This window comes from Ranitomeya variabilis, chromosome 4 (genome assembly GCF_051348905.1).
Source record: "Ranitomeya variabilis isolate aRanVar5 chromosome 4, aRanVar5.hap1, whole genome shotgun sequence".
Classification (NCBI taxonomy): domain Eukaryota; kingdom Metazoa; phylum Chordata; class Amphibia; order Anura; family Dendrobatidae; genus Ranitomeya; species Ranitomeya variabilis.
The window spans coordinates 713,016,498-713,044,481 of NC_135235.1; the positions used below are offsets into that span (position 1 = coordinate 713,016,498).

At 45.9% G+C, this 27,984-nt stretch overlaps 1 protein-coding gene and 1 long non-coding RNA gene across 2 annotated transcripts in view; one reads left to right on the top strand and one right to left on the bottom strand.

The window, feature by feature from the left end:
- The first annotated feature begins 4,070 nt into the window (after positions 1 to 4,070).
- Positions 4,071 to 27,984, top strand: part of LOC143766553 (uncharacterized) — a 104,814-nt gene continuing 80,900 nt past the window's right edge. Inside the window, exon 1 of the mRNA XM_077254330.1 lies at positions 4,071 to 4,129. The gene's annotated coding sequence lies outside the window, so the exon portion shown is untranslated. The remainder of the gene's footprint in view (positions 4,130 to 27,984) is intronic.
- On the bottom strand, positions 13,253 to 26,614 carry LOC143769322 (uncharacterized). Its single transcript, XR_013214347.1, has 3 exons — positions 26,580 to 26,614; positions 24,983 to 25,096; positions 13,253 to 13,545 (listed from the first exon to the last, which is right to left on the bottom strand). It is a non-coding gene; the product is annotated as an uncharacterized LOC143769322 (long non-coding RNA).

Sequence of the window (27,984 nt, forward strand, 5' to 3'; positions counted from 1 at the left end):
GGGGTTTCAATGTTTAGGCACATCAGGGGCTCCCCAAACGCAACATGGCGTCCCATCTCAATTCCAGTCAATTTTGCATTGAAAAGTCAAATGGCGCTCCTTCCCTTCCGAGCTCTGCCCTGCGCCCAAACAATGGTTTACACCCACATATGGGGTATCAGCGTACTCAGGACAAATTGCACAACAATTTTTGGTGTCCAATTTCTTCTCTTACCCTTGGGAAAATAAAAAATAGGGGGCGAAAAGATCATTTTTGTGAAAAAATATGATTTTTTATTTTTACGGCTTTGCATTATAAACTTCTGTGAAGCACTTGTGGGGTCAAAGTGCTCACCACACATCTAGATAAGATCCTTAGGGGGTCTACTTTCCAAAATGGTGTCACTTGTGGGGGGTTTCAATGTTTAGGCACATCAGGGGCTCTCCAAATGCAACATGGCGTCCCATCTCAATTCCAGTCAATTTTGCATTGAAAAGTCAAATGGCGTTCCTTCCCTTCCGAGCTCTGCCATGCGCCCAAACAGTGGTTTACCCCGACATATGGGGTATCAGCGTACTCAGGACAAATTGTACAACAAATTTTGGGGTCTATTTTCTCCTGTTACCCTTGGTAAAATAAAACAAATTGGAGCTGAAATAATTTTTTTGTGAAAAAAAGTTAAATGTTCATTTTTATTTAAACATTCCAAAAATTTCTGTGAAACACCTGAAGGGTTAATAAACTTCTTGAAAGTGGTTTTTAGTACCTTGAGGGGTGCAGTTTTTAGAATGGTGTCACACTTGGGTATTTTCTATCATATAGACCCCTCAAAATGACTTCAAATGAGATGTGGTCCCTAAAAAAAAATGGTGTTGTAAAAATGAGAAATTGCTGGTCAACTTTTAACCCTTATAACTCCGTCACAAAAAAAAATTTTGGTTCCAAAATTGTGCTGATGTAAAGTAGACATGTGGGAAATGTTACTTATTAAGTATTTTGCGTGACATATGTCTGTGATTTAAGGGCATAAAAATTCAAAGTTGGAAAATTGCGAAATTTTTAAAATTTTCTCCAAATATTCATTTTTTTCACAAATAAACACAAATTATATCGAATAAATTTTATCACTATCATGAAGTACAATATTTCACGAGAAAACAATGTCAGAATCGCCAAGATCCGTTGAAGCGTTCCAGAGTTATAACCTCATAAAGGGACAGTGGTCAGAATTGTAAAAATTGGCCTGGTCATTAACGTGCAAACCACCCTTGGGGGTGAAGGGGTTAAAAAGAGAAAACACAGTAGTTTGACAATAAATGGCTTCACCCAACCACTAACCATGAGTGGAGAAAAAGTTTTGTTGTTATCATTCATATTCTCTGAAAAAAGGCCAAGAAAATTCTGCCAGGGTGTGTAAACTTTTGAGCACAACTGTATAACAATGTATTTTTATGGTGTCTGTATACTGAGGTGAAGAAAAATACATTTTTTGTTCCTATAAAAGTATTAAAAATAATAAGCAATTACAAAAATGCTTTTTTTTCCTTTTGGGCTGTCCCACACGTCCAGATAATTCCGGTACCGGAAACAATCGGTACCGGAATTATCCGTGTCCGTGTGCCCCTACGTTTCTTGTGTACATCAGTGTGGCACACTTGCGGCACACGTGTGCCACCCGTGTGCCCACTGGGTACCACACGCACCGTGCTGGGTACCACATGTACCAGCGTCTGGTGCTGAAGCTGTGATTCATATCTTCTCTCCAGCAGCGTTTGCTGCAGAGAAGATATGAATAATAGTGTTTAAAAGACAGATCTATCTGTCCGCCGCCCTCCCACCCCCTGTGCGCCCCCCCGCTGGTCAGAAAATACTTACCCGCCTCCCTCGCTGCTTCCTGGTCTGGCCGCAGCTTCTAGTGTATGCGGTCACGTGGGGCCGCTCATTTACACTCATGAATAGGCGGCTCCACCCCTATTGGAGGTGGAGCCACATATTCATGAGTGTAATCGGCGGCCCCACGTGACCGCATACAGTAGAGAAGCCGCGGCCAGACCAGGAAAAAGCTACAGCCAACGAGGGAGCGGATGAGTATTTTCAGGACAGCGGGGGGGCGCACAGGGGGTGGGGGGGCGGCGGACACATAGATCTTTATTTTAAACACTTATTCATATTTTCTCTGCAGCAAACGCTGCTGCAGGGAACATATGAATCGCGGATTCAGCACCAGTGGGGGGGACAGCGCTTACTGTAGCGCTGTCTCCTGCACGCACACGGACCCCAGACGGAGAACGTCCGTGTGAGGTCCGTGTTTTACACGGACCCATTGACTTTAATGGGTCCGTGTAATACGTGCGCTCCCACGAACAATGACATGTCTCCGTGTTTGGCACACGGAGACACGGTCCGCAAAAAATCAATGACATCTGAACAGATGCATTGATTTTAATGGGTCTACGTGTGTCAGTGTCTCCGGTACGTGAGGAAACTGTCACCTCACGTACCGGAGCCACTGACGTGTGAAACCGGCCTTAGGGTCCCAGATCTTGAACCCGCGGCCTCAACATTACTGACAGGTACTTTCAGCTGCTGAGCCACAAGCTCTGGTGAAGGCTCTGGCAGAATTCTGTGTACTTGATCTATATTCCAGGCTCTGACTACAGGCAGATTATACTGATAGAAATACACTGCTGTGTACAATGGATGTTTCTGTGTCCTAGAGGAGAACAAGAGATTTTTTCATCCTATAAAATTAGTAAAAAATAATAATGAAAAACACTTGATAGTGAAAGAATAATGTCATTTATAATGCTTTTTTTATGATAATAAGCATCACAAATCAGTAAATAACCCGGACATATTTGTGTCAATATAACCGTAACGACCCGCACAACACAGCGATCAGATTATTTACAGGAATCGGTAAATTATGGGGGAAAAAGGCATAATTGAAATTTTTCTCTATTAAACCCATAAAATACTGTAATAAAACTGTAACGCTGAGGCCGTGTTCACACATAGCGTAAATGCCGAGTTCTTTCTTCTGTTTTTTTCGGCATGTGTCCGCACCAGATTTTTTCCCCCCATATTTGATGTGTTTTTGGGGCAGATATGAAGCCGCATTTAACACTTTATTAATAGTACAGAAAAGCTTTGATTCTGCGCTTAAAAATGTAACGGCGTTTTTTTCTCTTCATACATTTTTTCCCTTCATACGTTTTTTTCAGAAGAAGCTTATAGAGAAAAAATGCATCAAACCCCAGAGTTCAGCAGCGTCTTCAGGCCACAGAGAGCGGAGATTTCATGGAATCAAGACCACTCTGCTGTGAAATTTAGATCATGTTCACATGTAGAGTAAATGCTGCAGATATTCTGCTGATTTTTTTAATTAAAATTCTGCTATTTAACTGTCCAAGCAAAGTGGATGAGATTCCATGAGAACTGCGCCGCTATTAGGATCCAGCACTCAGTGTCTCACATTATGTAACAGTCAGTATTTCTCTATATGTCGTCCCTCCGCCTGTTACAGATGTTCTTCCTTCCCCTTTTCTTTCCTTTTCTTCCCCTCCGGCCTCTTAAATGTTTTATATAGAAGATCTTATATATGTACAGTAACCCCTTCCCCTGCCTATCCTGTACAGGCCAATCTTTTTCATTTTCCCAATTTTCCTTAATAAACCATATTTCCCTCCCCCTTCTCATCCTTAACCCTTTCCACCCGGTATTTTGCCTACGTCTTTCATCCCTTTATAGTTCCCTTTTTTGCTGTTATTTGGTCCCTGTTTGCGTCTATATTACTAGGTGTCCACCAGGTCTTCGCTAGAGCTACTGGTGGAGAGGACAGGCTGGACAGCAGGTAGTCCCCAGGACTGGAGCAGCTGATCGGGGGTCAGAGACACAAGTGTGAGGTACAACAGGCAACACAGCCCAACCACTAGCAGCATGAACTGCCTAGGAACCAACATTCAGCAGAGTGGTGGGTGGAGCTGCCTAATATAGGACCTGCCGGCACGGGATAGGCTGGGGACCTAATCTCTGAAGGACACAGCAGGGTTACATTCCTGTAGAGACCGGCCAATCCCCCCAAATGGAAGCAACATGCTGAGAAGCCGTGTGGTGACCATAGTGAGTAGGGAGGCGCTGAGAGGGCAGGTGAGGTACCACCGTGACACCTGGTTAGGAGCCCACTCAGATGTTTCCCCCTGAGCTGAACCAATGTAATATTATCTTCACAACCAAGTGATAAATCAGGGTTGTGGCTAAATCCAAGTCGGCTGTAGGCCCAGGTCCTTCTGTGCACTGGGATTTAGCTTTCTCACACAGAGTCGGCTATTTCCCAGTCGGCAGAGGGACCAGGTCCTTTAGCCGACTTGGATTTCGCCTGCTCTATATAAGAATGCTAAATCCCAGTAGATAGAAGGACCCTTATTGTATATAGATATATATGAATCCTGTCATGTGATTTTTTGCAGTAATATTGAGCCGCAGACTAGATATGACATCTGATTACACATTTATTTATATGTGACAATTATACACATGAATTTTCCCCTTAATCCCAGTGTGTACAATATTCTGCGCCAATCTCATCCTCGCCCCGTTTTACTTACTGGTGATCATTTTTGTAGATCACACAACCACAGATTTTTTCCATGCATGCACCCAGGAGTGTTTTATCCCTCGGGCGATTTTCTGTTTTTTAAAATTTTTTTTCCTTCCCATAACTTATTTTTCCATCCACATCACCATTGGTTTTTTTTTTTTATTTTGGCGGGACGTACTTATTGATACCATTTTGGCGTGGATACCATGTTTTGATCGCCTCTTATTTCATTTTATTGCAATGTTGCGGCGACCAAAAAAAACGTAATTATGGCGTTTCTAGTTTTTTTCTCGTTATGCCGTTTACCGATCAGATTATTTTACATTTTGATTGGTCAGACCTTTCTGAACACGTCAATTCCAAATTTATTTTTTTTCTGATATTTTTATGATATATGACATAACTGCATCATGCGTTGTGAAGGGGTCAATACAATAACTATTGGCCAAATGGACCTGGTCCCTCTGCCGACTTGGATTTAGCCTGCTCTCTGTGAGAAAGCTAAATCCCAGTCGGCTAAAGGCCCAGGTCCCTCCGTGCACTGGGATTTAGCTTTCTCACACAGAGTCGGCTATTTCCCAGTCGGCAGAGGGACCAGGTCCTTTAGCCGACTTGGATTTAGCCTGCTCTATATAAGAATGCTAAATCCCAGTAGATAGAAGGACCCTTATTGTATATAGATATATATGAATCCTGTCATGTGATTTTTTGCAGTAATATTGAGCCGCAGACTAGATATGACATCTGATTACACATTTATTTATATGTGACAATTATACACATGAATTTTCCCCTTAATCCCAGTGTGTACAATATTCTGCGCCAATCTCATCCGCTTCCCGTTTTATTTACTGCTGATCATTTTTGTAGATCACACAACCACAGATTTTTTTCCATGCATGCACCTAGGAGTGTTTTATCCCTCGGGCGATTTTCCGTTTTTTTTTTTTATTTTTTCCTTCCCATAACTTATTTATTTTGCCATCCACATCGCCGTTGGGAATTTTTTTTATTTTGGCGGGACGTTCTTATTGATACCATTTTGGCGCGGATACCATGTTTTGATCACCTCTTATTTCATTTTATTGCAATGTTGCGGCGACCAAAAAAAACGTAATTATGGCGTTTCTAGTTTTTTCTTGTTATGCCGTTTACTGATCAGATTATTTTACATTTTGATTGGTCAGACCTTTCTGAACATGTCAAGTCCCAATTTATTTATTTTTTTTAATGGAGCAAAAGCGATATTTTTTTTTTCTGATATTTTTATGATATATGATGTAACTGCATCATGCATTGTGAAGGGGTTAATACTATAATTATTGCCCAAATGGACCAGGTCCTTCTGCCAACTTGGATTTAGCCTGCTCTCTGTGAGAAAGCTAAATCCAAGTGGGATAAAGGACCAGGTCCCTTGGAGTGGTTTAATACCAGACTTAGTAAGCTAAAACACCAGGTCCTTTTGCCCACTTAGCTTTAGCTTGCTGTATATAACAAAGTCTAGTGGGCAACGCAGTCCACCAGTGATTCACCAATCTGATGCACTGTAATGATCCCACTGGTTCACTGTCGGACTTCCGTACTGTAGTGCCCCTGTGTCACGCTGGGGGCAGTCCGGCAATCCAACCTACTACAATGTTTCCGCCAGGTTATGCGTATTGCCGGTCACTGTGCTCCTTGAGTTCACCTCAAGTGACAGTTGACAGCTCGGAGGGTACTGTGATAACCGCAAACTGTAATCTCCAGTGACCTCAGAGGTGGCGGCTTCCATGCCAGCCTTAGTGTGTACGGCGGACACAGGGAGGGGTCACGTTTTATGATGTCACTATGGCTTCTGTATGTATTGGAGCAGGGGATCGTCTTGGGACCTCGATGTGGATTACGCTGGACCTTGTGGATCTCTTTGAACCTGCAGGTGTTTTTTTTTTGGTAAATGGGTGAAAGAGGGTGTCTGTTTTTATATTTTAATTACATGTTTTTAATCTGTGTTTCTTTATTTTTACTGAGGCTACTTTCACACTAGCGTCGGGAACAACCCGTCGCTGCGCGTCGGGCCGACGTTCCCGACGCTAGTGTGTTCTCCGCCGCACAACGGGGGCAGCGGATGCATATTTCCCACGCATCCGCTGCCCCATTGTGATGTGCGGGGAAGTGCGGGGAGGTGGGGGCGGAGTTCCGACTGCGCATGCGCGGTCGGAAAAAGCGGACCGTCGGGAGCAAAAAACGTTACATGTAACGTTTTTTTCTCCCGACGGTCCGCTACCATACGCCCAAGCGTCGCAAAACGGAATCACCGTTTGGCAATGCGTCGCAAATGCGTCGCAAATGCGTCGCTAATGTTACTCTATGGCGAAAAAACGTATCCAGCAAAAACTTTTGCTGGATGCGGCGTTTCGCAAAAACGACGCATTTGCGACGTATTGCAGTTAACGCTAGTGTGAAAGTAGCCTAACAGTGTTAGTAAACGGGGTGTTTCATAGACACCTCTCTATTACTAACCCTGGGCTTGATGTCAGCTGTGATTTTTGACAAATCACAGTTGTAATTATACTTACAGCCCTGGCAAAAATGAAGAGACCACTGCAAAATGTCCAGTTTGTCTGATTTTTCTCTTTATAGGTATATTTTTGAGTAAAATGTAAATTGTTCTTTTATTCTATAAACGTCTGACAAGTCTCAGAATTTTCAAGAAATAAATTTAGTATTTTTTTCTAACAAAGAAAAATGGTCAAAATTTAAAAAAAAACAGCACTTTCAGACCTCAAATAATGCAAAGAAAACAAGTTCATAATCATTTAGAAACAACAGTACTAATTTTTTAACTCAGGAAGAGTTCAGAAATAGGGATGAGTGATCGTGCTCGCCACTACTCGTTACTCGCCCGAGTATCGGGGTACTCGGCGAGCAGCGAGCATTTCCGGTATTATTCGGCGGTAACTGCAGTCTCCACCCAGAAGTTTTAGCGGACTTTAGAGACCCAATCATGGTGCAGAGATTGTCTGCCAGGCCATGAAATGCGGCAGCCATCTTTGTTGTGTCATGCAGTGATTGGCTGGGCCGTACAGCATCATCCCGAGTATAAGAGACCTAGCGCCGTCCTGCTCGCCGCATTCTGTTCCTGTTTCAGCGAGAATAGGGAGAGCTGCTGCCGAGATAGGGTCAGAATCGTGGTTTTAGAGTGTAGGTCTGCAACTCATATCCACAACTCCTCAGAAACCAAAAGTCCTTTTTAGGGCTAATTTGTGGGTCCCGATATTGCAGCACTAGGTAGGCAGGGCACAGCATATCCACATCAGTGCAAGGCCTGCAGGCACTGTATGTGCATCCATTGCATCCCTCCCAAAGCTCCATAACTGACTGACTGCCTGCAGCTGCAGCTTATTTACTGTCTATATATTTATTTTTCCTTCTTTTTTTTTCAAAAATTCCCCCCCCCCCCCAAAAAAAAAAATACAGTCTGTTCTGTCATACTGAGGCCTGTTGAAAAGTTATAGTTTGTCAGGCATACATAGCATAGTTGTCTGTGCGACCCTTGTGCTCCCTTTTTTTTGGTGTTTTAAATTCACTGAAAGAGGCCTCATATATCTGCGTGCTCCATGTTTGGTCATTGGAAGCCGGTGTACTTATTTTTTGACTGTGTGATAGTCAAATTCTATACAGCACTATTTCGTATCAAAAAAATTCAAAGGCCACAGATTTGCCAGTGTGGTGTTTCCGTTACAGCCGTCATATATCTCTGTGCTCCAAGTTTGGGCATTGGAGGCTGGTGTACTTATTTTTTGGCTGTGTGATACTCATATTCAATACAGCACTATTTTGCATAAATTAACTTAAAAAAAAAATGAATACAGTCTGTTAGGTCAGGCTGAGGCCTGCCTGGTGTTTGGGTTTGAAAAATCATAGATTTGCAGGCATACTGATCACATATTATTTCGCTACTAATAAAGACATTTGTGTTGAGCATTTGAAATAGTGCAGTAGTCCATTTAAAATGGTTAAGGCAAGGGGCAAAGGACGGGGAAGTGGACGTGATGGTGCATCCAGAGGATGAGGCCGTGGGCAAGGTGAAAGTGGGCAACAACAAACACCCACATCTTCTCGCTCGACATTCCTGTCCCAGTTTCTAGGGTACCGCAGCACACAACTATTGAAGCCAGAGCAGTGTGTAACGGTTGTTGGTTGGATAGCGGATAATGCTTCCAGTCACTTAGCCACCACCACCACCACCACCTTGTCTTCCACACGGTCAAGTCTGAGTAGCCGTGAGTGAGGCCAGGATATTCCTCACCCTGATCCTCCTTCCTCCCACCATGCCGAGTGCCCTGAGACAACTGATCCCACACTTGGACACTCTGAAGAGCTGTTCAGTTTTCCATTTCAAGATTCAGAAATCTCTGCAGGTCAACTTGAAGTGGGGAAAGATGAGATCGCATGTAGAGGTGCCCAAAGCTTTGACCAGCCCCAGTCACATGAAGGCAATGGTGGGAAAGTGTCACAAGAGGCGGACCATGATGAGACCTAATTTATAGAAAGTCAGGAGGAGGAGCAAGGTGCACATGTGGAAGACAAGGTGGTGGATGTCATAGTAAATGACCCAAGCTGGCAGGAGGACATGCGTAGCGAGGACAGCAGCACAAATGGGGAAGGAGGCATATCCCCCAACAGGCAGGAAGAAGCAGTGTGGTGGCCACAGACAGAAGGCGTGCATCCGTTCCCTGTAACACCAACATGAGTGAAGTTGCCATTCCACCTGTGAGATCTTCCCGAGTCTGGCTATTTTTTAAAGACTCTGCCGATAACCCTAAACAGGCCATTTGCAGCACCTGCCATGCCTGCTTCAGCAGGGGTAGCAAAACAACCAGCCTGACCACCAGCATGATCAGGTACATGCAAGCAAAGCACCTGACCTTGTGGGCCGAACCCCAGGCTCGAGGACCACTGCATGCTGGTCACACCACTGCTTCTTCCACCGTTTTGCATAGAAGCCAATCCCTAGTACACCGTGCATGTGAAGATGCCTCTAGCCCTGCACCTGTTGTGGCCCACAGTCAAGCAGCACCATCAGCAAGCCCGTCCACGTCCTTGACCCAGCACAGCATTCAGTTGTCTATAACCCAGTCTTTGGAACACAAGCAGAAATACCCAGCCAACACCCCACAGGCCACAGTCCTCAATTCTAATATTTCTCTTCTGCTTGTGCTAGAAATGCTGCCTTTTAGGCTTGTTGAGACGGAAGCATTCCGCAAGCTGATGGGGGCGGTCATCCCAAGGTACTCGGTCCCCAGTCGCCACTATTTCTCCCGGTGTGCCGTACTGGCATTACACCAGCATGTGTCCCACAACATTACCCGTGCCCTCAACAATGCTGTTACCGGGAAAGTCCACCTAACCACGGACACGTGGACAAGTGCTTGTGGGCAGGGATGGTACATCTCAATGACGGCACACATAGTGGAAGCCGGGACCCAGTTGGACCTTGAGATGGAACACATCCTCCCCATGCTGAGGATTGCTGGCCCTATGTCAATCAGGGTTGCCCCCACAGTCTACAGCTCCTGCACCTCCTCCTCCTCCTATTCATCCTCCATCTCTGAAATCAACACATCAGTCAGAAGCTGGAAGCACGGCAGCACTGCCTCAGCCAAGCGGCAACAGGCTGTGCTGAAGATAATCTGCATAGGTGACAAACCGCACAATGCAGAAGAGTTGTGAACAGCGCTGAAAGAGCAGTCAGATGTTTGGATGACACCGCTGAACCTACAGCCAGGCATGGTCATGTGTAACAATGGCCGTAACCTGGTGGCGGCTCTGAGGCAAGGTGAGCTCACACACGTACCTTGCTTGGCCCATGTGCTTAATCTCTTGGTTCAACGTTTTCTGAAAAGCTACCCGGAGCTGCCGGATCTGCTAGTGAAAGTACGCCATCTGTCTGACCATTTTAGAAAGTCAGCTACAGCTTCAGCCGCCCTTGCCGTGCTTCAGCAGCGTTTTCAGATTCCAGCTCACTGACTATTGTGTGATGTCCCCCATCCCCACGCGCTGGAACTCTACGCTGCATATCTTGGAAAGGAGCAGAAGAGGGCCGTTGTTGACTACCAACATTAACAAGGCCGTCGAATTTCAGGTCAGACTCCACACATAAGACCTCAGGAGTGGACATGGATGTCAGACATATATAACATCCTCCAAAACTTTGAGGACTGCACTAAGATGGTGAGTGGCGATGATGCCATAATTAGCATCACTATCCCGCTTCTCAGCATTCTGAAAAACTCTGCTCACAATCAAAGAGGATGCATTGCAGGCGGAGCACGAGGACATGGAGCAAGGAAACATACAGGGGGACTACACTCAGCCCAGCCTCATGTCTTCTCAACGTGGATTGGTAGGCAATCAGGAGGAGGAGGAAGAACAGGAGCTACTTTCATGCGCTATAGATGGTACTACAAACACATCTGTATTAGCTTCTGTTCAGTGGGGATGACCTGAGGACAGGGAGGAGGAGGACAGCATCGTCAGTCGTCCTGTTGATGAGGACACGGAAGTCTTGCCTGTTAGCAGTCTGGCACGCATGGCTGACTTTATGTTGCACTGCATTTCACGTGACCCTCGGATTATCAAAATTTTGGGTGACACTCATTACTGGTTGGTGACACTTCTAGACCCACGCTACAAGGAGAACTTTCAATCTCTTCTGCCTGAGGCAGCGTGGTGTACTAAAATTTTGCAGTACCACAGGGCCCTTGTAGCGGAATTACTTAGAAAATTCCCATGTGAGAACGCTGGCAGCAGACGTCAAGAGTTTGTTGTACAACCAAGGACTCCAGGCAAGAGAGAGACAGAAGTACAATCCAGCTCAGGCAGGGGAACAATGGCCAAGTTCTGGGACAGTTTTCTCAGACACTCCCATCGTGGTGGCACTGAGGCAAGGGGTGCTGTCACAAGAAGTGCAATGTTTGGGAAGATGGTGAGGGAGTACCTTGCAGATCGTGCAAACATCCTCCGGGATTCCTGTGTGCCTTTGAATTATTGGGTATCCAAGCTGGACACCTGACATGAACTGGCTGTCTACACCTTGGAGGTCCTGGCCTGCCCTGCTGCTAGCGTTCTGGCTAGCGTTCTGTCAGAGAGGGTTTTTAGTGCCGCTGGTGGAATTATAACAGAAAAGCGTATCCGCCTGTCAACTGAAAATGCTGACAGGCTGACTCTTATAAAAATGAACAAGGCCTGGATTGGGAAAGACTTCTGTACACCACCAAGTGAAAACAGCGAAACATAACCTCAAATACATTCTCTCTTTTGGGAAGGCGTATTCTTATGCACCTCTTCACAACCCAACATGGGTATACGCTTACAGATTTGGTCTGTTTGTTCTTATCCTCCTCCTTATCCTCATCCTCCTCCTCCAGAACCAATATATCACCAGCGTGAACGCCAAGGATGCTCTGATGGCACTCTTTTATTTTTTTTAAAAAGGACAACACATTGGGGAACTGGGCATGACATTACATTGGGCCTACTTCTTAACTCGGTCTCCTGCAAACTGTCCTGTACCTGCCAGTAGATCACCAGGGTGAACGTGCTCTGTACGGTGCATTTTGGCCAAGGGGCAGGGCCGGACTGGGACTAAAATTCAGCCCTGGCATTTGAAGTCACACAGGCCCACTAGTCGCCTGGTGACTGTATAATATCTTTGTACAATTGTAGGTTACAAGAAGTGAGGGGAGTGTAACACGACTATATAACATATAATTACAGCTGTATCCAGCATTACAGCTCAGTCCCCATAGAATGTAATGCAGCACAGCCCCCATAGAATGTAATGCAGCACAGCCCCATAGAATCATGTAATGCAGCACTGCCCCATAGAATCATGTAATGCAGCCCAGCCCCATAGAATCATGTAATGCAGCACTGCCCCATAGAATCATGTAATGCAGCCCAGCCCCATAGAATCATGTAATGCAGCACTGCCCCATAGAATGTAATGCAGCCAGCCCCCCCCCCCCTACAATCCAGTTATCACTCATTGATATGTAATAATAAAAAAACAAAGTCTACTCACCTTTCCTCTTGCCCCGCGCTGCTGCTCCTGGCTCCGGTCTCAGCAGCTGCAGTCTGCCTGCCTGGTCACACAGCAGGTGCGCGATGATATGACGTCATTGCGCACCCACAGTGTCAGCGGCAGGCAGAGCGGGGAATGATGGGAGAGGGAGCATCAGCAGACGCTCTCTCCTCCATCATTGCATTCAACTGTACCGGTGTCTATGACGCCGGTATAGTTGAATGCGGGGCCGGGAGTGTGCCGACAACGGGGGGAGTGTGCCGACAGCGGCACACTCGAGCGGCCCACTACTGCCACCGGTCCTTCTGGCATTTGCCAGAACTGCCCGATGGCCAGTCCGGCCCTGCCAAGGGGGCTGTGATGGCACTCTTATTTTTTTTAAAAAGATCCCACATTGTGGAATTGGGCATGACATTCCATTGGGCTGACTTCTTAACTTGGTCTCCTGCAATCTAAAATGTTCCTGCCACTAGATCACCAGGGTAAACGTGCTCAGTACTGTTATAGGCCGATAATATTTGGGCTAGGGGCATGCGATGGCACTAGTGTACTTTTAAAAAAGGTACTGTCGGGGTCGTCACGACAATAACCCTCATTCACCAGTCATCCCAAATTAAAGTATGAGCAGAGCATTTGGTACCGGGTAAGAATGAGTCAGACAAATAGCTGGTTCAATCTCAGTTGATGCTCGTGCGTCTACCAGTATCGGCCACGATCACAGCAACTGCGTTTATTTCCGGATACACAGTACTATATTGTGTGTTAGGAGAAGGAATGCATTGGGCGGGGTTTAAGCAGTATATGTCTAGTATTCAGTCTTTCTGATTTGTCCTGATGTCTCCTGGCGAATCCTCCTTTCTTCACATTCCTCAAGTTTCAATTTAAGAAGAAATGATACTTCTTTCCTCAGAGACAAAAAGTAGGGCAAAGGTGAATACTGGCAGCCATTTTAAATACAATTACATCTACATTAGCTAGCAGATGGGAAAAACTTATTGTTTCACAGTATAAGAATACAACAGTACAAAAAGTGTATGAAGATATATCTTTTCACCTTGACAGTACCCTCATTGGGGAATTGTTTGGCAGATCATGCACTGCATTACAAGTCTCAGAGACCCACACCACTACATTGGCCCTAATTCTTAACTGTCTCCTGCAATGTCTCTTCCTTATCTCCAACAACATGACCTGGGTGAACATGCTTTGTATTGTTATAGGCCCGTGAAGTTTGGGCATGGGTGGCTGTGATGGCAATAGTATATTTTTAAAAAAGGTACCCCCCATTGGTGAAACCACATCCTTGATAGCAAACACTTCACATTTGTGTACCTTAAAGAGCTCAGTGGAAAAGCTCCTTTTTGTGTTGCCTGGTTGCGCAAATTGGACACAATACACTTCATATAAATTTGATAATGCAATGATGTTAGTTTGGCTCAGTAGTTTATTACAAATATTTCTTTGTCCACTATATTAGTTTCTCTCCTTGAGAGCGATAACTTTGGCTGCCTCAAATGTACAAATGGCGAATATACAAATGGCGATTTGTAAACAAGATTGAAATACTGTACACCGAATGCATTCAGACAATCACATAGCTGCATGTCTTGTAAAACATTTACAGATGTGACAGACAATGCTCATAGTGACACCATGTTGATAAATGTTTGTTTTCTCACTTCAGAAACAGTTTGAAGCCTCTATATGTTTGCTGTTTGTCGTTGTAAAACATTAAGGTTTACTGAAACTCTGCCTGTGGTGGTTTGATCTAAATCCTTGTGGTTTTTATTTTCTAGTGGTTTATGGCCACTCGTCTGATGACTCCATGATATCTCAGTTTAATACACCCGTGAAAGCTGGCCACTTGAAGGTCTGTGTGAAACTAGAGTTACTACATAGTGTAAATCACTATATAAGACCAGAGAAACATGACTAAGACAGATACCAAAACTGGGGTACCTGTACATGTACAGTGTGCTGATACCTGCATAATTGGGGACGCCCATGCAGTGTAGGTAATCTCAAAGGGGTTCTCTGTCTTGGTGTTGCTTCTCGGATATTCCAGACGGATTATATTTAAAAGCCTCTTGGTGATGATCTAAGTAGACTGTATGAAGTTAATCTTCATATATACACGTAATCAGTATATCTATGTAATCCTTATATGTAATCATTAACTTTTGTATGTTATTGGTAACATATACAAAAATGTACGCACACACACTATTCAATCTTAATATTCCTTGAATTTTGTAGTTTGCAATGAAATTGCTTTGTATTGCTAGGATTAGACTTTTTTAAAGCCGTATCTGAACCTTAGTGTTAAAAACATGGCAAACACAATTGCCAAATTCTCCTGTAAATAATTCTGCAAAGAGGGAACCATCATACCATAAAAAATACGAGTGGATTTTCATGGGCACATCCAGTATGTGTGTTCCAAGGCCTAATGGGGTGCATATGACTATGCAGCAGGGCTGGCCTTGCCGCCAATGTGTAAAACAAAGGAGTACAGAGTACAAAATGCATATTGTGAAGTGGATTTTCATGGGCCCATCCACTATGTGGGTTCAAAGGCTTATTGGGGTGCATATGAATTGGTAGCAGGGCAGGCCTTGAATTCAGTGCAACACTTTTTCAGGAGTCCCCCCTGGACATCTTATGACAGGGGTACTGTGGTGCGTCGTAATTCTTGGCAGCCCATCCACTCACAGCATAGGCTACAACAGCTTAGGAGACCCACTGTTTCATATTGGCCCTTTAAGAAGATTAATGCCGCCTGATGCACCAGTAAAAATAGGCTCTGTGACTTTAAGAGTCCCTCCTTTGTAAATGAAACAAAATGGGTCTGCTTATGTGTCACACACCACATGGCCAGTTAAATGTTACAATGACATTTCCCAGTGAATGCATTTGTAGTGGTTGAAAGCAATGTTAAAGTTGAAAAACGCTTCAAAAACGCTGCGTCTGAGCTAAGCCTAAGAGGGAGAGGAAATTTTCAGCCTGGGGTTAAATATTTGGCCTTACAGGCCAGCAAAACCCGTTTTGGTTTTGTTTTAATGTGTTTTTTGTGGCACCAGGAAAAATGGCATGAATCTCAGAAAAAAATTATTAAGGCTGTGAACTAGGAGTCAGGAATTCTTTCAGGGGCGATCCCCATGATGTTCCTGTGTCTTTTGAGCAGGGTTTCCATCATTTTTAGACCTTAAAAGGACCCCCGGGGGAGATCGTAGTAAAAGTACTTGGGTCTCCCATAGACTTATATTGGGTTCGCTGTTCTGGCCGAGTACCCGAGTATTCCAATTTGCTCGACCCCATCACTATTCAGAAATTAATATTTTGTGTACTAACCATAATTTTTAATCACAGCTTTCATGCATCTTGGCATGCTTTCCAGCAGTGTTTCACACTGCTTCTGGCGCAAAAATGTAAGCAGTTCTTTGTTTTGATGGCTTGTGACTATCCATCATCCTCTTGATTACATTCCAGAGGTTTCCAGTGGGGTTCAGGTCTGGAGAATGGGCTGCCCATGGCAGGGTTTTGATGTGGTGGTTTCTTAATTTTGGCCAGAGCTGTATATATTACCCCATTTGCCACTGCACACATGCAATCAGGAAGAGCTGAGTCGATGCTCAAGAGTTAGCGTTTCTAATAGATGCTCCATTTCTCGTGCGGCTGAGGACTAGTCTTATTAGTGTTGGTAGGGGCCAATATCCATGGACCTTCACAGCTTTTTAATATCAGCCCTTAGCTGTCTGTTTTGCCGTAGCTGGTTATTAAAAATGGAGGGGGCCCCAATTAATTTTTTGGATGAGTCCACCCATTTTTTAATAACCAGCAAAGAAAAAGCAGACAGCTGTTCACTGATTAATAAGCTGAAAAGTTAAATCTTTATTGGGCCCTTCCCAGCATAATGAGACCAGCTCACAGCCAATGTGGTCTCGTACTTTCGCGTGGTAAAATGGGGGTAGTAAGCGGTAAAGGTGAAAAATAGAACAAAAAGGGGGTAAGCAGGACAATAGCCCTGAAAACAAATGTGGATAGTAAGATCACTTAAAATAACAGAGAATAAAAAGTAATAATAATAATCTTGAAAAAAGAGGCATAGGTCAAATGGAGGAGGAGGTGTAGTAGGTGGATGAGCTTGAGGCAAATGTGGCGATGAAGGTGGAAGAGGCAGGGGATGAGGTATGCAACAGTTTTTTGGAGGATTTCTTATTAAATTTTTTTTTTTTTTTTTTTAGGGACAGCATTTAAAAGAACATAGTATAAAATAAAATAGAACAATGTAGCTACAGTAGTCGGATGTCCTAGTGGAGGAGGTGGTGTAGGTGGACATTGCAGTGTAGGTGGAAGAGGCAGGCCTGATGGTATCCAACATTATTTTTGTGGATTTTATTTCTCTTCCTTTTTGGTAAGGCCCCAAAATAAAACAAATGGCAAATAAAATATAACAATGTCTGGGTGCAGATGGTACCTTTGTCTGGTTTGCCAAAGGCAAAGACAAGTCCTGTGGACTCCACTCCTGGTTTCTTTTAATGAATGCGAGAGTGGCCACGTTGGCTTTGGACAGGTGGATGCGCCTATGTGTGATATCCCCTGCTCTGATAAACACATGTTCCAACATTACACTTGCCACGGGGCATGTCGGCACTTCCAAGTCAAAAAGTACAAGCCTAGGCCATGTGTCCAGTTTGGAAACCAAGAAGTTAAATGGGCAGACCCATCACTTAGTGTTAGTACATGCAGACGTGTGGACATTGACATGTACTCTTCCACCATGTTGCTATAACGCTGGCACCTGGTTGTATAGACCGTATCAGATGGTGGTGCTGGATGCTGTGTCATGCTGATGAATTTTTTTCACATTTTAGCCATGTTAACCCTCCCTTCTGAGGTGGTGCCACAGCTGCGTTGGCGACTTCCTCCTCCTCTGCGTTGTGTTTCTTCTGTCAGGTGGGAACGCCGTCAGTAGTGCCTCTACCAGCATGTGCTTGTATTCACACATTTTGCCATCCCGCTCCAGTGACGGAACAAATAATGGTACTTTGTCTTTGCAGCAGGGATCCAGCAGGGTGGCCACCCGGTAATCAGTAGGGAAGATCTGGGCAACTCTGCGGTCGTTGCGCAGGCACAGTAGACTGTATTGGCTCATTCCGTTCTCTCTCTGTTGGAGTCCCTCAAGGCTCTGTCCTGGGGCCCCTACTTTTTTCCATCTATACCCTTGGCCTAGGATAACTCAAAGTCCCATGGCTTCCAGTATCACCTGTATGCTGATGACACTCAGATCTACCTCTCTGGCCCAGATGTCACCTCTCTGCTGTCCAGAATCCCGAAGTGTCTAGCAGCCATATCCTCCTTCACCTCTCGCTTCCTAAAACTCAATGTAGACAATACCGAACTCATCATCTTTCCTCCATCTCACGTATCCCCCCTACCTGATCTATCTATTATGGTAAGCGGCATCACGCTCTCTCCCACACCTGAAATACGCTGCCTCGCGGTAACTCTCGACTCTGCCCTGTCCATCAAACCGCACGTCCAAACTCTTTCCAACTCAAACATATTGCCATAATCCGTCCCTTCCTCTGCCCTTAATCTACTAAAATGCTTGTGCATGCCCTCATCATCTCTCGCCTCGACTACTGCAACATCCTCCTCTGTGGCCTCCCCGCTAACTCTCTTGCACCACTCCAGTCTGTCCTCAACTCTACTACCTGACTAATCCACCTCTCTCCTAGCTACTCCCCTGTTTCTCCCCTCTGCAAATCCCTCCACTGGCTCCCAATCCCACAACGAATCCAGTTCAAACTACTAACACTGATCTACAAAGCCATCCACAACCTGTCCCCTCCCTATATCTCTGAACTAATCTCCCAATATCTTCCCTCACGTAATCTCCGATCCTCCCAAGACCTCCTTCTCTCCTCCACACTTATTCCTCACACAACCGCCTCCAAGATTTCTCCCTAATATCCTTCATCCTCTCGAATTCCACGCCTCAACACGTCCGATTATCCGCCACCCTTGGATCCTTCAGACGGAACCTGAAAACTCATCTCTTCAGGAAAGCCTACAATAACCATTCTGCCGCCTCACCACCACCAGAGCTACTGCACCCCCGACCTTTTGTCTCTTCCCCATTATCTCATAGAACGTAAATCCGCAAGGAAATGAAATTTCAACTCATAGTTGTCAAACAAGTTTATTACAAGATGAATAGTTAGAAATAAAAAAGAGAAATATATAAGTATGCATACATACAAATCAATAAGAGTTTTAGAAATCAAAACAATGAATTAAACATTAAAGACAGATTAATAACAAAAAAGAAACACCGGATTACGTACCGGTAATGCTCTTTTATAGAGCCACGACAGCACCCACTGAGAGAGGGGATCCGCCCCTAGGAACAGGAAACCCTACGGAGATATAAAAGGGGCGGTCCCCCTCGCTCCCACAGTTTGGGTTACAGAGATTGCGAGGAACCGCCCACCAGTATTAGTAGGCAATTATTATCATTTTATCTTAACTACTAATATTTACAAGAACCAATCACCCTTATCCGTGCTCATATGCAAACTAATATATAAGGGAGGGAAGTGAAGGGGTGCTGTCGTGGCTCTATAAAAGAGCATTACCGGTACGTAATCCGGTGTTTTCTCTTCGCCACGACAGCACCCACTGAGAGACTTTCAGAGATAGTCATTTGGGGGGGATTATTGTGTTAAGAACTGATCTACCGAAACACAGGTCAGTGGAGGCAGATAAATCTAGTCTATAGTGACTATAGAAGGTAGTAGGAGACGACCAGGTTGCAGCCTTACATATGAGTTCTATCGGAACCTCTGCTCGCTCTGCCCAGGATGATGCTATCGCCCGGGTGGAATGTGCCTTTACAGTCTCAGGTGGATCTTCCCCTTTAGACGAATAGGCAAGGTATATCGCCTCCCGAATCCATCGGGATAATGTGCCTTTAGTAACACCAGCTCCTTTCCTTTGACCCTGGAAGGAAACAAAGAGAGCCCTGCTCTTCCTCCAGGGACTAGTCCTGTCTAGATAGGTTATCACAGCCCTTCTCACATCTAAAGTATGGTACTTTTCTTCTTCTTGATTTGTAGGGTTATTATAGAAGGTAGGAAGAAGAATTTATTGAGATCTATGGAATTTAGTACACATTTTAGGCAAGTAGGAAGGGTCTGTTTTTAGGACAATCCTATCTGGCAATATTGACATGAATGGAGGATCTACTGATAGCGCCTGTATGTCACTTACCCTTCTTGCCGATACTAAGGCGACAAGAAGAGCAGTCTTGAGGGAGACATGTTTAATGTGAGCAGAATGTAGAGGCTCAAACGGGTGGTCTGTCAAGGCTTCAAGGACCAGATTAACATCCCAAGGAGGTGAGTGGGGAATTTGGACCGGTTCTGCTCTCTGGCAGGCTGAAATGAATCTGGATATCCACCTATCTCCTGCAACGTTGTGACTATACAAGGCCCCTAGCGCAGAAACTTGTACTTTTAAGGTATTAACCGAAAGGCCTAAGTCCCGTCCTTTCTGGAGAAATTCGAGAATGATAGAGACTGGAATTTCCTTTGACAGGGCTGAGGGATAGAGGCTTAAAAATTGTTTCCATACTTTTACATAGATTGATGTAGTGGATCTTTTCCTACTCAGCAGTAGGGTATCAATTACTCTATCAGAGAAGCCCCTTAGTTTTAATAGCTGCCGCTCAAATCCCAGGCTGTCAACCGCAGACCCTTCACATGAGGGTGGTTGAAGGGCCCCTGGAAAAGCAGATCTTGATTCTCTGGGAGAATCCATGGATCCGAGATGGACATGGCTCTGAGCAGAGAAAACCATGGTCTCTTTGGCCAGAACGGGGCAATTAAGATCACATTCGCTCTGTCCTCTCTTATCTTCCTGATTACTGTTGGAAGACGAATCATCGGGGGAAAGGCATATGCTTTCTGAAATGTCCACGGAATCTGGAGGGCGTCGAGAACATCGGGGTTGTCGGTTCGGAACATTGAGGCGAATGTTACTTTACTTGCCTGTTGTCTCTTGTAGCGAAGAGATCTATGTCGGGTACACCCCATTTTATAGTTATTATTTTGAATATCCGATGATTTAACACCCACTCCCCCTGATGGAGGGTATGACGACTGAGAAAGTCTGCTTTTGAGTTGTCTATCCCTCGGACATGTAGTGCTGATAAGGACAGAAGATGATTTTCGGCTATAGTCAAGATGTCTTCGGTTAAAGACATGAGAGTGCCTGATCTCGTTCCTCCTTGATGATTGACGTAAGCCACTGATGTCATATTGTCTGAGAGTACCCTGGTATGTGTTCCGTGTAGCTGTGGGAGGAATTTACATAGGGCATGATAGATGGCTTTTAGTTCTTTTTTATTAGACGAGTCGTCTAACTCCGTAACCGACCACCGCCCCTGGACAACCTGGTCCCTCAAATGTGCCCCCCAACCATGAGGGCTGGCATCCGTAAATATTATGTTTGAGGGTTTAACCTCCCAGGGAACCCCGATAACTAGATGGTCTGGTTGTAGCCACCAGGTTAGAGATTGGATTACGTCACTAGAAAGGGAAATTTTACCGTCTAATCGCCCTTGTAATTTTATCTCCTCATGTAAAATTGCATACTGTAAGCACCTCGAGTGGAACTGGGCCCATGGAACCGCTGGGATACATGACGTGAAGGAGCCAAGTAAGGACATACCTTCCCGAAGGGAAATTATAGGTTTATCTAGTATAGACTGAACTTTATTCCTCACCGTTATCTGTTTAGATTCTGGGAGACAACATTTTTGACTTATAGAATCTAATATAATCCCCAAAAATACTTGCCGAGTCGTTGGGATCAGCCTAGATTTTTCCCAATTTATTATCCATCCTAAGTTCTGCAAGGATGAAATCATGTGACTTAACCTTTGCTGACATTGTGAGGGGGATTTTCCTACCACTAAAAGGTTGTCTAGGTATGGGATTATGAGGGTGTCTTTTAATCTTAGATATGACATGACCTCTGACATTAGTTTAGTGAATACCCTTGGAGCAATTGATAGTCCAAAGGGCATTGCCGTGTACTGAAAGTGCCGTATATATCCTTTTATCACAACCGCCACGCGGAGATATTGTTGATGTTTTTTAAAGATTGGGAGATGGTAATACGCATCTTTCAAGTCCAGAACCGTCATAAAGCAATGGGGAAACAGGAGTTTTATGGTGGATCGGATAGACTCCATTTTAAAGGTTTGATTTTCTAAGAAGGTGTTTAATTTCTTAAGGTTTATAATGGTTCTGAATGATCCATCCGGTTTTGGTATTAGAAATAAAGGGGAGTAAAACCCTTTGCCCTCCTGAAGAAGTGGAACTTCCACCAAAACCCCCTTGGACAGAAGACTCATTACTTCCTGCTCCAATGCCTCCTGTTCTGATTGAGATTTTAATGAAGTCAATAGAAATGAGTCCGGAGGGACTCGGGAAAATCTTAATTTTAAGCCGGAGGTGACAAGATCATTTGCCCAACTATTTGATGTTATCAGCCGCCATTTATCTGAGAAGGAGGATAATCTACCTCCCACAGGTAGATCCGCTCTAACGGGGTTTGTCCTCAGGTTTGAAAGGGCGCTTCCCAAAGAATGCACCCCTTTGTTTGGTGTCTCTAGAGGCCCAGCGGTCTTGGTTTTTAAAATCTTTCCTTCTATTAAACACGGGCTTCCGGAACGCTCTCCTATAGGACGGAAGGTAATTAACATTAGGGAAGCCCTTCTTCCTCTCTCCCGCTTTAGTTAAGATCTCGTCTAGTTTAGTACCAAACAGGTACTCACCCTGACATGGGAGGCCACACAATTTAGATTTTGTTTGGGGATCACCCTTCCATCCTTTAAGCCACAGGGCTCTGCGTGCTGCATTCGTGAGTCCTGCTGACTTAGCCGCCAAGCGTATAGAGTCAGCAGATGAGTCCGCCAGGAAGGCTGTAGCCCCTCTGATCAGGGGTATAGAGGACATTAATTTGTCTCTAGAGAGACCGCTTTTTAGTCCCTCCTCCAAATCATTTAGCCAGACTAGCATGGACCTAGCGGTGCATGTAGCCGATATTGCCGGCCTAAAGGCTCCCGTACATGACTCCCAGGCTCTTTTTAAAAGAGAGTCGGTTTTACAGTCCAGTGGGTCCTGCAATGAGCCCGAATCCTCCACGGGCAGTGAGGATTTTTTGGATGTGGATGCCACTGCTGCATCCACCTTCGGGGCTTTTGACCATAATGAGAACTCTTCATCATTGAAGGGATAACGTCTTTTTGAGGTTGGTGGTAAACCCCTTTGCCCCTGGCTTTCCCACTCTTTCTTGATTAGATCTTTTACCGCTGCTATTACAGGAAAGGAGGGCCTTTTCTTTTCTGACAGACCAGCAAACATTATATCCTGCTGCGTTTTAACAACCTTAGACTCTTCAATGCCCATGGTGTTGCAGACTGACTTTACCAGGTTATCAATGCTATCGGTGGGAAAGCACGTATCTTGATCCTCATCTGAGGAAACGTATTCACGGGAAATATCAGAGTCTGCATTTTCTCTATCAGACGACTGGTCAGATATAGGGGAAACGTACCCCTTTTTCCCTTTAGTACGCGGCTCTTTGTCAGAACTATGTAAGGCTCGTAATTCTTCTCTAATCATGCCCCTAATGTCCTCTGATCTAACCGAGGCTTCTTCCCGTAAGGTAGAGTCAATACACGGTTTACAAAGCCTCTTTTTATGACTATCCGGAAGGGGCTGGAGACATAACGCACACTGTCTGTGTTTCGTTTTTTCAGTCCTTTTGGCCTAGGGTGTGAGGGAGAGGGAACAGTAATCAGCCTAAATAGGGTAGATATACACTCACCCAGTGAAGCTGTCTGTGAAGGTACCGGCTGATGAGGAGGAGACTGAGGCACAGGTTGAGGAATAGCACGATCCGACTTGCTCTTCCTAGAAGATCCGCTCTGCTTAGAGCGGCTGGTGCTGGCATGGCTGCGTGGAGTGGATGCGGTGGCTTCTAAGGAAGACATCACAGCGTCCTGCGCTGAATCCATAGTGGACGCTGGAGCGACATCGCCGGCGTCCTTTCATATGGGGGCCGCCATCTTCTTCCGGTTGTACCCGGAAGCGCTAGTCACTTCCGGGTCGCGGCCATATTGTATGCGCCTGCGCTGCCGCCGGTGTCAGCGCAGGCGCTGTCCTCCTCCTCCATCACCCCGGAAGTTTACCTGTACTTCCGGGGGAATACACTGGGGCTCCATGTTGTGTATGCGTCCGCCGAGGACGGCGCGACGCTGGCCGCACTACAGCGCTGCTCCCGCAGACGAATCCGGCTGGTATCCCGTGAGCCAGCAACCACCCGTCCTGGCCTCACGGCGTCTGCCAGCAGAGGGGGGAAACTGAGCCAGGACCCCCGATGCTGCTTCCAGCCCTGGAGCCCTTGCCGTCCTCTAAGGTAAACCGCGCAAGCGGCATCCAGGCTGGGTATCCTCTTCTCTCCATGGATTCCCGTAGGAACAGGAAACCAAACTGTGGGAGCGAGGGGGACCGCCCCTTTTATCTCTCCATAGGGTTTCCTGTTCCTAGGGGCGGATCCCCTCTCTCAGTGGGTGCTGTCGTGGCGAAGAGAAAAAACACATTTTTTACTAAAGTCCCTGTGCTTTAGCTGCAAAAATTGTATTGTGGTGCTTAAAGGCAACCTGTCACCCCCAAAATCGAGGGTGAGCTAAGCCCACCAGCATGAGGGGCTTATCTACAGCATTCTGTAATGCATTCTGTAATGCTGTAGATAAGCCCCCGATGTATCCTAAAAAATGAGAAAAAGAGGTTATATTATACTCACCCAGGGACAGTCCCGGTCCTGTTTGATGGGCATCGCGGTCCGGCGCCTCCTATCTTCATCAGATGACGTCCTCTTCGTGTCTTCACGCTGCGGCTCCAGCACAAAGTACTGCAGTGTGCAGGCCCCAGGCCTCTCTGACCTTTCCCGGCGCCTGCGCACCGCAGCGTGAAGACAAGAAGAGGAAGTCATCCTATCAAGATGGGAGGCCCAGGACCGGACCGTGACTTGGATCGGACCGCCCACGTGAGTATAATATAACCTCTTTTTCTCATCTTTTAGGATACATTGGAGGCTTAACTACAGCATTACAGAATGCTGTAGATAAGCCCCTGACGCTGGTGGGCTTAGCTTACCATCGATTTTGGGGCAGGGGGAGACAGAGGGAGACAATTTAGTAATTATACTCATCTATCTGACATTATCAGACGCCCACAGTGTCATCCCTTTGGGTCCTCACATGGATTGTGGGGGCACCGCCATTCCACTTGGTGAAGAGAAGTCCAGTGATGAAATGACATCTGCAGGGAGGTCACTGCTCTGGGGGGCACAGGATGGGGAAAAGTCACAATACCTAGAATAAAACAGAAAAAAAAAAATCATGCAGAAAACTGGATACAAGTAGTGGCTGACACCAGTGGCCACCGGGCTAATACTGAGCAGCACAGCGTGCGAGGGGAGAATAAAGCCAGGGATCTGGAGACGTTGTTGTAAAGCTGTTTCGCTCCCAGAGGTCATAGGTCAGTCATCAACCTGACAGCATGTGCCCCCAATAATAATAATAATAACAGGACCGACTCCTCACCATCAGGCAGAGATTCTCATGCTAAGTAATATCAATCCCTCAGATCTCCATCATCATTCATCCCCTCCCCTGTTCGCCCCCACACACGTAGCTCTATACTTCCCTGCACCCCCCACCGCAAGTGACATCACACACACTGACCTGCACAACACACAGACCCATGCGAGTAACATCAGCCCCATTCTGCAGGTAGATCCCCCACGCATGCAACATGCCCCCCTTCCCAACAGACACCCAGCTCCGCTAGCAAGGAACATGACCCCCTTCCCACTGAGACCCCTAGCATGCAGTCACCCTTCCCCAGGCAGGCCCCTCCAGAACGCAGTCCCATGCAAACAACATCTCCCCCTTCTCCCCAGGCAGATCCCCCCCCCCAGCATGCACATGCAGCCCCATGCAAGCATCAGCACCCCATTCTCCCCAGGCAGCCCCATGCAAGCATCACCACCCCATTCTCCCCAGGCAGCCCCATGCAAGCAACACCACCCCATTCTCCCCAGGCAGACCCCCCCACCAGCATACACATGCAGCCCCATGCAGGCATCAGCACCCCATTCTCCCCAGGCAGCCCCATGCAGGCATCAGCACCCCATTCTCCCCAGGCAGCCCCATGCAAGCATCAGCACCCCATTCTCCCCAGGCAGCCCCATGCAAGCAACACCACCCCATTCTCCCCAGGCAGCCCCATGCAAGCAACACCACCCCATTCTCCCCAGGCAGCCCCATGCAAGCAACACCACCCCATTCTCCCCAGGCAGCCCCATGCAAGCAACACCACCCCATTCTCCCCAGGCAGACCCCCCCACCAGCATACACATGCAGCCCCATGCAAGCATCAGCACCCCATTCTCCCCAGGCAGCCCCATGCAAGCATCAGCACCCCATTCTCCCCAGGCAGCCCCATGCAAGCAACACCACCCCATTCTCCCCAGGCAGCCCCATGCAAGCAACACCACCCCATTCTCCCCAGGCAGCCCCATGCAAGCAACACCACCCCATTCTCCCCAGGCAGCCCCATGCAAGCAACACCACCCCATTCTCCCCAGGCAGCCCCATGCAAGCAACACCACCCCATTCTCCCCAGGCAGCCCCATGCAAGCAACACCACCCCATTCTCCCCAGGCAGCCCCATGCAAGCAACATCATCCCATTCTCCCCAGGCAGCCCCATGCAAGCAACATCACCCCATTCTCCCCAGGCAGCCCCATGCAAGCAACATCACCCCATTCTCCCCAGGCAGACTCCCACTTACCTGATCTATGACTTTGGAGAATGACCCCAAATCTTACGATGCTGAAGTTGGTTTCTTATTCGTTCAGTTTCTTATTCGGGCTGAAGTTGGTTTCTTATTCAGCAGTTTCTTATTCGGCTATTTTTTATTTTCTGTTTTTTTCAGGTTTTTGTATAAAAATAAACCATTCTGAGTATATAATAATATGCGGTCATGTGTCCTTTTGTGAATACACTTAAAAACAGATACAAAATTTAGAAGGCTGGCACAAAAATGGGCATCAAAGTGGGCACTGAGGTATGGTATTAAAGGTGTTAAATGGCTTTGTGCCACTGATCTGACACCTGACTTGCATACCTTGTGATGCCACACATCAAGTTCCTGTCACTCCAGCCTGGCACAAATGGGTTCTGGGCATCAGAACTGGCATCAAAGTGGGCAGAGAACCAATTTTCACACATGCGAATAAGTAACAGCTATTTTAAAGGGGTTAAATGCCTTTGTGCCACTTATTAAACACCTGATTTACATACCTACTGATGCCCCACATGAAATCCATGTCACTCCAGCCTGGCACAAATGTGTTCTGGGCATCAAAACTGGCATCAAATGGGGCAAATCGCCCATTTTCACAGATTTGAATAAGTAACAGCTATTTTTAAGGGGTTAAATAGCTTTGTGCCACTGATCTAACACCTGATTTACATACCTACTGATGCCCCACATGAAATCCATGTCACACCAGCCTGGCACAAATGGGTTCTGGGCATCAGAACTGGCATCAAAGTGGGCAAATTGCACATTTTCACAGATTTGAATAAGTAACAACTATTTTTAAGGGGTTAAATGCCTTTGTGACACTAATCTAACACCTGATTTACATACCTACTGATGCCCCACATGAAATCCATGTCACTCCAGCCTGGCACAAATGGGTTCTGGGCATCAAAACTGGCATCAAAGTGGACAAATCACCCATTTTCACGTATTTGAATAAGTAACAGCTATTTTTAAGGGGTTAAATGCCTTTGTGCCACTGATCTAACACCTGATTAACATACCTAATGATGCCCTACATGAAATGCATGTCAATACAGCCTGGCACAAATGGGTTCTGGGCATCAGAACTGGCATCAAAGGGGGCAAATTGCACATTTTCACAGATTTGAATAAGTAACAGCTATTTTTAAGGGGTTAAATGCCTTTGTGCCACTAATCTAACACCTGATTTACATACCTACTGAGGCCCCACATGAAATCCATGTCACTCCAGCCTGGCACAAATGGGTTCTGGGCATCAAAACTGGCATCAAAGTGGGCAAATTGCACATTTTCACAGATTTGAATAAGTAACAGCTATTTTTAAGGGGTTAAATGCCTTTGTGCCACTAATCTAACACCTGATTTACATACCTAGTGATGCCCC